Genomic DNA, 13,313 nt, shown 5'->3' on the forward strand with positions numbered 1-13,313 from the left:
ATGTTTTATGCTTACATGCGTATGTTTGAATTTTTCAATGGCGTAATGCTCCATAAAAATGGAAATGCTACGCGATTTGGGAGGATGCAATGAAATATGATTCTACATGCAGAGATGCGAAATTCTGGGTAGAATGCCAAGTTGAGGCAAGGGGATCTGCTGGGGAAATAATCACCATCTTCTGGACCCTGGCAAGGCTGCTGGAGATGCACAGCGCAAAGAATTCTGTGGGGAAACGACCCGCCACACGGTGTTCTAGTAATGATGAAATACCGAGATTCTGACTGGGGAGAGAACGACACTGAAAACCTGCTGTTGGGGAAAGCGATAGTGGTTCTGGCAACCACGATCTGCGAGAGATGACTCAGCAGGGGAAGCAAACACCGATACGGTACCGAGGTTCTGCTTCAAGGAAAGAAACCATGGATCTGGCATTGGGATAATCGATTTGGCCTCGAACTCTGAGGAGCAGCCGCTTCTATTGGGAAGATACAGTCTGGCACTATCAACATCGCTGGGGGTATATAGTCTGACACTGTCAACTCTACTGGGGAGTGTATAATATGAAACCACCGCTTGGGGGGAGGTACAGTGGTGAGAACCTGCTGGGGATTGAAGAATCCAACGCTCTGATCAGCTCTGCAGGGATAAGATACCGAATTTGTCTGTTGGCGGAAAACATTCATGATCATCTGCAGGGGATTTTAAGGAAATGCCCCGAGGGTACCTGTTCTGAATAGACGATCCAAAGCAATTAAAATTTACAGCAATTTTAAATGTTTATTAAGCACGTACCTGTAAAGCTCTTATGTGTCATGATGCAATGTTTATCAAAAAATTCGGACGTCATTTTTGCATACAAAACAGAAAAATGAAAATGAAAACAGAGATATACTGAATAACATGATTTTATTGATTGAACGGCCTCTGAATAGGCCTTTACATCAGGAAGCAATGTGAAATGGATTTCTATTGGGTTCCAATTCTGCTATGACTTGCTCGTCTTCAAGATCCTCCAGATGATCAGCTTTCTGAAAGAGTGATTGGATTGTTTCCTATCCTTCAAAAGTTTCCAGTCATTGACACGAGATGAGATTCAGAACTACTCAGAACGCAGTCATTCGCTTAATCCCTAACTTTTGCCTGGATCGCCCTTTTCGGGTTTTCAATCCACCGGGATACCCATTTTTGCCTAAGTTGCCTTTTCAGGTTTTCAACTTATCGGGTGTACAATCTTTTCACTTTTAATCCCTAATTTTTGCCCGAACCTTTTTCATTTTCTTGGTTCGCCGGGATGCCCATTTTTTCCTGGACTATTCTTTTTACTGTCCAGCGGGTTTATTTTATGCGAAGTATTTTTTAACTGCGTCTGAGTTCACCGGGGAAGTGAAGCTTTCACCATCCATTGTTGCAAGCATTAAGCCCCACCATCAAAAACCTTGGTGACAATATACGGTCCATCATAGTTAGGAGTCCACTTGCCCCTGTGATCTGTCTGAGGAGGAAGGATCCTTTTCAGCACTAAATCTCCGACTTGGAAACATCGAGGACGCACTTTCTGATCAAAGGCTCTCTTCATCCGACTCTGATACAACTGCCCATGACAAATGGCTGCCATTCGCTTCTCTTCGATAAGACTCAACTCATTGAACCTTGTCCGAATCCATTCAACTTCGTCTAACTTGACATCCAACAGGACTCTTAGAGAAGGAATCTCCACTTCAACAGGTAGGACTGCTTCCATACCATACACCAGGGAGTAAAGGGTTGCCCCGGTCGATGAACATACTGAAGTACGGTACCCATGCAAGGCGAAGGGTAGCATCTCATGCCAATCTCTGTACGTAACGACCATCTTCTGCACAATCTTCTTTATGTTCTTATTTGGCGCTTCAACAACACCGTTCATCTTAGGGCGGTAAGGGAAAGAATTGTGATGCTGAATGTTGAAGTTCTAGCACAACTCCTTCATCATTTTGTTGTTGAGATTAGAACCATTATCAGTAATGATTCTTTCAGGAATCCCATAGCGACAAATGATTTCTTTCTTGATGAAACGGGCAACCACATGTCTGGTGACATTCGCGAACGATGCTGCTTCGACCCACTTGGTGAAATAGTCGATGGCAACAAGGATGAAGTGATGCCCATTGGAAGCGGTCGGCTCAATCTTCCCAATCATATCGATGCCCTACATAGCGAAAGGCCACGGCGAAGACATCACATTCAAAGGATTCGGCAACACATGCACCTTATCAGCATAAATCTGGCATTTATGGCACTTCCGAGCATATTTGAAACAATCAGATTCCATGGTCATCCAGTAATAACCTGCTCTCAACAATTTCTTAGCCATTGCATGTCCGCCGGCATGAGTACCGAAGGAGCCTTCATGAACTTCCTTCATTAACATGTCTGTTTCGTGTCTGTCCATGTATTTGAGCAAAACCATGTCGAAGTTCCTCTTATACAGAACATCGTCTTTGTTCAAGAAGAAACTGCCTGCCAATCTTCTCAAAGTCTTTCTATCATTGTTGGATGCCCCTGCAGGGTACTCTTGATTCTTCAAAAAGCACTTGATGTCGTGATACCAGGGCTTGTCATTAACTACCAGTTCAGCAGCAAACACATACGCGGCCATGTCGAGGCGCATCACATCGATCCTGGGAGCGTGGTTCCACCGAATCACGTTGATCATGGAGGATAGAGTAGCAAGAGCATCTGCCATCTGGTTTTCGTCACGAGGTATATGATACAACTTTACTGTCGTGAAGAAAGTCAACAGTCTTCTCGTGTAATCTTTGTAAGGGACCAGATTGGGCTGGAGAGTGTTCCAATCACCATTCACTTGATTGATTACCAGAGCTGAATCTCCGAAGATGTCCAAAGTCTTGATTCTCAAATCAATGGCTTGCCCAATACCCAAGATACATGCTTCATACTCAGCTTCATTATTGGTGCACTCGAAAGTCAGACGAGCGGTGAAAGGCATGTGGGCACCTTTCGGAGTTGTAATGACAGCACCAATTCCACTTCCTCTGGTGTTGACGGCCCCATCAAACATTAAAGTCCACTTTTCGTCTGGATCAGGTCCCTCTTCAACAACTGGCTCTTCACAGTCTTTCATCTTGAGGAACATGATGTCTTCATCTGGAAAATCAAACTTCATCGGCTCATAATCTTCAACCGGCTGTTGAGCAAGATAGTCTGACAGAATACTCCCTTTGATGGTTTTCTGGGATGTATACTGGATGTCGTACTCTGTCAGTACCATTTGCCAACGAGCAACTCTTCCGGTGAGAGCTGGCTTCTCAAACATATACTTGACTGGATCCATTTTGAAGATCAGTAAGGTTATGTGAGACAGCATGTATTGTCTCAATCGCTTAGCAGCCCATGCAAGTGCACAACATGTTTTTTCAAGCATTGAGTATCTCGACTCGCAATCTGTGAATTTCTTACTCAGGTAGTAGATGGCATGCTCTTTCCTACCTGTCTCGTCGTGTTGACCGAGAACACAACCCATAGAATTGTCTAGTACTGTCAAGTACATAATCAGCGGTCTCCCTGGGACTGGAGGCATAAGGGTTGGAGGATTCTGCAAATACTCTTTTATCTTCTCGAAATCCCTTTGGCAATCATCATTCCACCTGATAGCCTGATCTTTCCTCAACAACTTGAATATTGGCTCACACGTGGCTGTTAGGTGAGAGATGAACTTTGCAATGTAGTTCAACCTCCCTAAGAAACCACGAACTTGTTTCTCTGTTCTTGGCTCAGGCATTTCCTGTATCGCTTTCACTTTGGCCGGATCCGCCTCAATCCCTTTTCCGCTAACAACAAAACCCAGTAGTTTTCCAGATCTCACCCCACAAGTACACTTGTTCGGATTAAGCCTCAGCTTGAATTTCCTCAAACGCTCAAACAGTTTCTGCAAATTCACCAAATGTTCTTCTTCTGTCTGAGATTTGGCAATCATATCATCAACATAAACCTCGATTTCATGATGAATCATATCATGGAATAGAGTCACCTTGCTCGCTGATATGTTGCTTCGGCATTTTTCAGACCAAACGGCATCACCTTGTAACAGAAGGTGCCCCATGGGGTTATGAATGTTGTCTTCTCCATTTCTTCTGGTGTCATCTTAATTTGATTATAGCCAGAAAAGCCATCCATGAAGGAGAATACCGAGAACTGAGTTGTGTTATCCACCAAAACATCGATGTGAGGTAAGGGGAAATCATCTTTAGGACTAGCCCTGTTCAGATCCCGGTAGTCAACACACATCCGTACCTTTCCATCCTTCTTAGGTACCGGAACGATATTTGCAACCCATGGCGGATAATTTATGACTGCTAGAAACCTTGCATCCAACTGTTTTTGCACTTCTTCCTTTATCTTGACAGCCATCTCTGGTCTTGTTCTTCTGAGCTTCTGCTTGACCAGAGGACAACCTTCTTTGAGCGGCAAGCGATGTACCACGATGTCTGTGTCAAGCCCTGGCATGTCCTGATAAGACCAAGCGAAGATGTCAACATACTCTTGCAGCAATTCAATCAACCCCTTTTTCACATTGTCTTCCAAAGCAGCCCCTATCTTGATTTCTCCCTTGGCGTCCTCGGTGCCGAGATTAATCACTTCAACAGACTCTTGATGCGGTTGAATGACCCTTTCCTCTTGTTTTAATAACCTGGTAAGTTCTTCAGGGAGTTCACAATCTTCATCACCCTCTTCTTCAGCTTAAAAAATTGGATTTTCAAAGTCGAAGTGAGCCATTGCAGAACCGTTATCAATAGAATCCGGTGATGTGCATCTGCATGAGTGATGGTATGTGCTTATGAGTGTGAACAAGGAATGAAAACTAAACAAAACATTGCCAAATATTTTTTGATTTTTGAAAACTGCAAAAATAGAAAGACAGTGAACAAAATATTTGAATGCAAAAAAAGACGTCCTTTATTTATGATAAAAAATGCAAGTGTCACATAGATGAGCCCTACAATGAGTCATTACGCCCTGGCGGAACGTAAGACTTGGATATGCATGAATAAACAAAGAAAATTACTCCTCCAGACAAGTGGCTTGGACAATCTCCTCAGAAGACCAATTGTTGAGAACTTCACCCGGGATCCTCGGACGCACCCAGTTATCGATGTCGCAATCACTATCCCCATCTTCATTGTTGACCGCAGAGACTAATTTGACTTCTCCTTCAACCATGTTAACGTTGGCTCCACCATGCTGGGGCATGGGATTGTTGACGACATTAGGAGCTGGTGCAAAGTTAACGGCCTTTGAATCAATGAGGTCCTGAACTACGTGCTTAAAAGCTTTGCAGTTCTCAATATTGTGGCCAGGTGCCCCAGAGTGGAAGCTACACCTAGCGTTGGCGTCATAACCCACTGGAAGCCTACCAACGGGAGGAGCCAGAGTGCACAACTGCACAAGTTGTAGTTGTTGAAGACTAGAAAGCAACTGAGCGTACGACATTGGAAGAGTGTCGAAACGCCGGTCCATCGTCCTTGGCCTCGGTTGATAGGCGGGTCTGTTACCCGGTTGTTGTGGTTGGTACTGAGCTGGTTGACGTTGTGGTTGTTGTTGTTGTAGTGGTGCTGCAGCTGGAATGGTCACAGCCGCAACATACGGTTGCTAATGATAGTTCTGAAAGTTATTCCTCCGGTTATCCCTGTTCTGATAAGAAGATATGCCACTTGCATCCCCTTCTCTCCCCTTTTGTCCCTGAATGAATGGCTTGTTCACCCCTGATGAAGATCCACCTCCACTCTGGGTCTTGTATGTCCTCAGGTAATTCTCCACCCTCTCTCCGGTAGAGACTACATCAACAAAATTGGAGGCATTGTAACCCACCAGGCGCTCCAAATAAGGTCCGGGCAGAGTGTTCATGAACATGTTAGCCATTTCCTTCTCCAACATAGGAGGTTGAACACGGGAAGTTGTTTCTCTCCAGCGTTGAGCGTATTCTCTGAAGCACTCATTGTTTTTAAGAGACAGATTTTGAAGTTGAGTTCTGTCCGGAACCATGTCTACATAGGGGTGGCAAAACGGGCTCGGCCCGCGGGGCATGCCCGTTTTGCCCGCACTTTTGTGCGGGGCGGCCCAAGGATTTAGGCCCTCACCCTCAAATGTGTCCACCCCGCCCCGCCCCGTTTTTTTCGCGGGCTTTTGCGGGCACGTGTATTTACATAAATTTTTGTATTTTTAGGCTTAAAGAGTACAGTGCCCGCGGGCTTTCCCCACCCCGCCATCACTTTTTTGCGGGGCGGGTCTAAGTTTTAGGCCCGCATCCTCAACTATTACCGCCCCGTCCCGCCCCGTTTTTTTGCGGGCTTTTGCGGGGCGGGCCTAAACGGGGCGGGCATGCCCGTTTGCCACCCCTATGTCTGTATTATACTGATACTGCTTCACGAAAGCCTCAGCCAAATCCCTCAAGCAACGGATGTGGGCTCTGTCCAGCCTCATATACCATTCTAGGGATGCCCCAGCTAGGCTGTCCTGGAAAAATTACATAAGCAACTTTTCGTCATCGGAGTATGCAACCATTTTACGGAAATAGGCTTGCACATGGGTCTTCGGGCAAGAGTTGCCATTGTATTTGTCAAATATCGGGACCTTGAATTTTGGTGGCACTCTCACACCTGGGACCAGCCCCAATTCAGCAACATCTACTCCCAGAGGATTCTGTCCTTCCACTGCCTTCAACCTCTCTTCCAATCTTCTAAACATGGGGTCCACACCATGACCCATACCAAAGTCTTCTTGCAGTAGGGGGAACTGATCGTCCTGATCATCATGAACGGGCTGTTGACCGGAGGTGACATATAAGATTGGGATAGGCCCCGGTCCATCGGGTCCATTAGCCTCTCCAGCTGGAGGATTAGTCACCGTCTCTGGTTGAGCAGGGGGATTCCTCTGTATCATATGCCTGAGCTCTTGATGTCCCTGAGCCACCCCTTGAACCACATCCATGAATTGATTCATGCGGATTTTAATCTCGGCGAACTCTACCTGTCGGCTTTCCATTACTCTCTGTTGGTTTCTGCGGGTACCGTACCGGTGAATGCCTGGGTCAGCTATCCTGCTGATTGGAACACCAAACAAACTGAGAACACTTTGGCGGTACCTGTTATGCAAGACATGCTAATGAATATGTAAATGCAATGACATGTTTATCAATTCCAAAGGTATTCTACCCCCTTGATTCTAGTCTCTCAATAGATAAACGATGTAAAAAAAAAACTAAGCCGTTGATGAGAACCAAGAAAATTCCGACTAGAATCAAGTAGAAGATATAAACCCCACAGAAATGGATAAACATGTGTGAAGGATTATGAATGCAAAATGATGTGATGCAAAATGATGTGAATGCAGTGCAGTGGCATGGGAATCAGGATCGCTGTATTTGCTTGAACATCTGTCAGGTTGCACTGTCTGGAGAGAAATTAAGAGCACACCAAACAAAGGTCATGGGATGGATCATGTTATCCTTAATATCAACCACCCATTTTGATGGATTATGGTTTACACCTTATCAACACCCAAGTTTCATTGATATTAAGGATACCAGATCGGATCAACCATGAATCAAGGGTTTGTTGCAAGTCACTGTAAGACCCCAATTTTGTCCCTAAGATCCCTCATGGCATCATATCATATCATTTCATCGCCTCAAGGATCATTGGACACCTTGCCTCCTTCCCTGTGAGTGGGTTATCTTTTTGAGAGTGATTCTTGATCACCAAGCATGTTTGCATTTGTATATCATTGCTTTTCCTTTTATCACTAACCAAAAGTACAAAAATATGTCATCTAACCTTTGTCTTGCAGATGAAGCAATCAACAGGTCAAGGCAGTAAAAGGCAATCATTGGGCAATAGATGGTGGCCATTCTTGAGAATTTGGACCCCATAATCATTATCAAGAGTTCATATGAGCTATGATATCATTTTGAAGCAAAATCCCAAGTGGTAGAGGTTTGATTTTCATCAGAACATTTCCCAGTCATCTGAAGACCTAGAAAGTCAACTGCCAAGTCAATTGTGGATTTGGAGGTGGGAAGTGATTAGAAATACTTCATTCATGTTCAAACAAGTCTCATTTGACATTTCAAACATCAACATTGAAGAATTTAAAGTCAGGTCAAAACTTTCCAAAAATAGAAAGTGACCTATAATTTGAATTTGCCAAAAATGGAAAGGTTTTAACCCAACTTCAACTTCATATTACATCATCAAGAAAGCTTCAAATGAAATTTTGTCGAACATGAAAGTTGTAGACCTTTCTATCCCATTTCCAAAAAGTCCAAGGTCATCAATTTCTCATGTGTGGTTAAGGAGATATGATCAAAACATGGCAAAGTGTACTTGAACTTCAAATGGACATAACTTCTCAACCAAAGCTCCAAAATGGATGGCTCTTTTTGCATTCTTCTCCTTTTGACCTCTAGTTTCCAAACCATGCATTGCATTGCACAAATTATATTCACATGAGCACTTGCTAATTCATTGATTTTTGGAGGGAAAACATGAAATTTAAATTTGGTGCATTATTTGAACATTGTGCTATCACCATTGGCTCCAAAATCAGATTTTAAGTGAAATTGGAAGGAATTTCGTGCACTGTTCATGCATGCATTTCATGCATAGAGGTGAAAGATCAATTTGCACTTACACTCCATAATTTTCTAATTACAATTAGCATTGGCCTAAGCATGATTAAAACAGGTTTAGCATTGCATATATAAACTAAAACCTAACTGTTTTCAGCATTAGCAACTCATTTTTCAGATCTAGATCAAAACCTTCAAATTTTTTCTCTCAAATTTTCTTCAAATTTCTTCACATCAAAGCACGTTTCATGGCTTGATTCTTGATCCTGAAGTGTTATTGAGTAGAACTGCACGTGGAATTGAAGCAAACAGATCCACATTGAAGCATTCTTGAAGATGGAAGCATCCATGGTGATTCCAAATTTTGGTGGATTCGTGCACAATTAAGCTACATTTTCTTCTCCAATCACTTATACAAGAATCATAGAGGAATATTGAAGCGATCACAAGCCTTGAATCTATCCAATTCCAGATCTGCTCTTCAAGAGGTCATGACTCGATCTCTTTATTTCTCAAAATTATTATGATGATGTTGTTGATCTAAGTATGCTGATCATTCTGAGCTTTGAATCGTGCAAATTGGTGCTGTTTTGAGTGAGATACGATTGATTGAATTTTTTGATGTTGAATCTTGTCTTCTTCGATCCGTGCGTGTTTGATTGTTTTTGCATGAAATGTTTTTGGATTATTGATGTATGATGAAAGACCTACATGATGCTATGCTCAATTTTCATTTCTGGACACTTTGGATTTTTCTGGAAAATCCAGATGAAGATCTTCATGATCTTCATCTTCAGCGCATGAAGATTCATACATCTTCATGATCTAGTTTTGCTTGGAAATTCATTTTCTATGTTGAAACATTATAGGTCATTTTGTCTAAACCCTAATTTGAAAGTCAACTTCCCAAGGCCATAACTTGCTCAATTTTTATGAGATAAAAGATTTCCAAGTTTCACAATCAAATTAAATGTGTCTACTTCAACTTTGACGTTTGGAGTGTGAGCTAATTCAACTTTTTTGAGCATGTGATATGACGCTACATTATAGGTCATTTTTGACCTATACCATTGATCAAGTGATTTTTCCAAACTTCAAAAATGCATAACTCTATCATTTCTAATCCAAATGACATGGAGGAGACAAGCATAAGTCCATTACTTGGCAGTTGTTCCTATGATATGGTAGGAGACTAGTATAATTCCATTGATTGGCATCTGGTATCCATGTTTTGTTTTGTGAGATTAGTGTAAGTCCATTGATTGGCATCTGGTATCATTGTTTCTTTGTTTTGTTTTAGGAGATTGGTATAAGTCCATTGATTGGCATCTGGTACTCATTTTGTTTTGTGAGATTAGTGTAAGTCCATTGATTGGCATCTGGTATCCATGTTTATTTTTGTTTTGGGAGATTGGTATAAGTCTATTGATTGGCATCCGGTATCCATTTTGTTTTGTGAGACTAGTGTAAGTCCATTGATTGGCATCTGGTATCATTGTTTTTGTTTTGTGAGATTGGTGTAAGTCCATTGATTGGCATCCGGTATCCATCTTGTTATTTGCTTATTTGCATTGTTGCCTATTCCAAAGGAATCACTTGAATCATCTACATATGATCTCAAGAGGTGAACATCTAAGAAGTTTTACCTTCTCACCCTCCCACCTTTTGTTTCTTTAAACCTCCATTTGCATGTTAACCCAAAACCTGAAAAACTATTGTGCAAACATTTTCATCTCTTTTCAAATTAGAAACCTAGGCCTTAGACAATGTCAGAGATGGTGGTCTATATATAGCCATAATGGTCTATAAAAATGATAAAAAGATATTCAAGAAAATAATATAATGGCATAGATTTTCGAAGTCCCAAGCCCAACAATGATAAATGTGCTATTTATTTTTAACTCATCATGTAATATCCATTAAAGGATTGTCATCTCTTTCCTGTACCACCAGGAAATTTCCAGGAAAATCGAAGTATTAAGTAACAACATGCATAAAACCATACTCTCAAGGAATCGTCGGAGTTCTCATGAGAAGCAATGTAATTAACTTGTTTAGGCTAAATGGAGGGCACATCATAAAAATAAATAACCAAAAAAAACAATGATGTAGATGATACCTCAGCGGAAGTGGATGGCGATACTTGTGGCACTAAGGAACTACTTCTGTAAGCAAAAGCAGCTTCTTGTCATATAATCAGTAATATAACCTTTTAGTGCATGTAGACTTCATAAATTTATGAATAAAGTAGTAAAAGTGTGTGTGCGTGCATACATGTTGGCAACTTGGCTTCTGTAATACTTTAGCATTCCTACACTATTAATATAAACCCATATAAAAATGCATTATCATGCATTTTATTTTACCAACTGTTAATTATAGGTAGAAGCTTCCCATTGTCTTCATTAGTTGCATCAAATATTCAAATGGGATCTTATTTTCATATAATTTAAAAGTATATGTAACATTAATCTATATCAATGCATTAAATTAAATAATTTCGAATGGTAAAAAGTCATTGAATAGTTTAAGCATACAATATATAGATATATAGATTTTGTTTGGATTGGCTTATGAACAACTATTTTGAGGTGATCTACTAATATAAGCATTTGTCTCATTGTTTGGGAAAAGATTACGACTTTAAGTTGTTTTTAGCTTATTTCAATATGCTCTTCAAGATAACTTAAAAAGACAACTTACAACTTATATAAACAGTTTAACCACGTTTCTCTATAATTTAAGGGAATATATAACAACTGATCGGACTGATCACTTACTTTTGGGGAACAGAAACCCTGTATTTGTGAACTGGAAGAGCATTTATCTCTTCTTCAGTCATAGAAGGTGCAGTAGAAACATTATCCGAATCCAGAGCTCTTAAAGTTTCATAATCTAAAATTGGAAAAGGAAAAATAAAACGAATTAGGAATATTATTATATAATACACCTGAAGAGTAGTGAACACATAAATTAAATACAATATTTTTTAATTTCAAAAGGTTGTAAAAAATTTATTGTGAAACAGAGTAAGAATTTATACTATGAAAAGAACAAACAAACCTAGATCATCAAACTCCCGATCAAGAAGTGCCAGCTGAAGTCTGAGACCCTACAGACGCCCTCGGCTTGCAAGTGCTATCGATGGAGGCATATGCAACCGTAGTTCTGTGTGGCCAAGAAGGCCACTGGCTGCTGCTGCATGAGCTTGGGCCTGGGCTTGAAGCTGTTGACATGTCGCATACATCCTTAGCATTATAGCCATCAAAAAAACACCAAGCACTAGCCAGAGCTACAAACAGAAAACCTCATAAATCATAAACGATATTAACAAGTTCATATTTTTTTAGATGAAATTTATATGCTTTGTTTAGATACATAAGACCTTACCAGAAAATTTGGTGACATCTGGTGGGAGTTCAGTATCATGAATAACAGGAGAACTGAAATATATACGGATTAAGTTGTGAATGGAACATTGGAGAAAATATAAAAATGCAAATTATCTACACAACAAATTATAAAAGAAACTTAATTTGAAAACATACCTGTTACGAGAAAAGTGAGTGAGTTGGAATTACTAGGACGTGCTGCATGAACACGCTGAAGAAAAGATTGAAATCAGTACAAAACAACACTTTATTCATTAAACATAAATCAAAGAAATAATAAAGCATCAAATTTTTTAGATATAATAACACATTTATGCAAATAATAATTGATGCAGGCAGTACATACCAATGCACGCCTCGCAGGCATAAATCCTGGAAACCCATTTTCTATATCACCTCTTGCTCCTCGAAAAACAAAACTCATGGCTCTATATATTTGAAAACTTGAACTAAAACTTCATAAGCTGACTATATACCCAGACCAGAATCAACAATTAAAACCTTTCAATATTCTGAAATATCAAATAAAATGGTAGTCAGTAAACAAGAAACCAACACCAAATACATGATTGAGGGTGAAATTCAATAGGTATCACATATAAGATAAAATCGGGAAAAAAAACCAAAAGTATCATATAATTATATCAAGAGAGAAAGTATATTATATAACATACCACACACTAAACCCATCAGGATTATCCCTAACATTGTCAAAAACACTTGCAATGCCTGAAACCAAATGAATGAAAATGTTAAGAAATGACGAACAAAACGCAGTAGAAATGACGAACTGAATCAGAAATGAAAAAATGCAGAAATGAAGAACATACCGCAGTAGAAATGACGTTCTGAAACCGATTCTTCAAACACTTTCTGGTATTGAAACCGAATGATTACAATGTATTCTCGTTCGCTGTTAGGGTTCGCTGGAGGGGTTTAATCGCAGGAGGGAAAACAAAAAGAACTGAGAACGAAAATAGAAGTCTGAAATTTAATTTTAATTAGACCTTAGACAACGCTTTTGTGGAAACCGCTTTCTAAGATATGCCTTAGACAGCGCTTTCCAAAAGCGCTTTCTAAACCCCCACCTTAGACAACGCTTTTGGTTTTAATTTTTTTTTTAATTGAAAGACTTTAAACAGCGCTTTCTCAAAAGCGCTGACTAAGGTCTATATTTAAAAGCGCTTTCTAAAAGCGTTGTCTAAGGGGGGGTCTTAGACAGCGCTTTCTAAAAGCGCTGTCTAAGACCCCCCCTTAGACAGCGTTTTCATTATTTTTTTAGAACATTTTCC

At 40.5% G+C, this 13,313-nt stretch overlaps 1 pseudogene; it reads right to left on the minus strand.

The window, feature by feature from the left end:
- Positions 1-11,283: 11,283 nt before the first annotated feature.
- Positions 11,284-12,507, minus strand: LOC127131667 (E3 ubiquitin-protein ligase SDIR1-like; annotated as a pseudogene).
- Between the last annotated feature and the right edge of the window lie 806 nt (positions 12,508-13,313).

Source organism: Lathyrus oleraceus, chromosome 3, assembly GCF_024323335.1.
Source record: "Lathyrus oleraceus cultivar Zhongwan6 chromosome 3, CAAS_Psat_ZW6_1.0, whole genome shotgun sequence".
In the NCBI taxonomy this organism is placed as follows: Eukaryota; Viridiplantae; Streptophyta; class Magnoliopsida; order Fabales; family Fabaceae; genus Lathyrus; species Lathyrus oleraceus.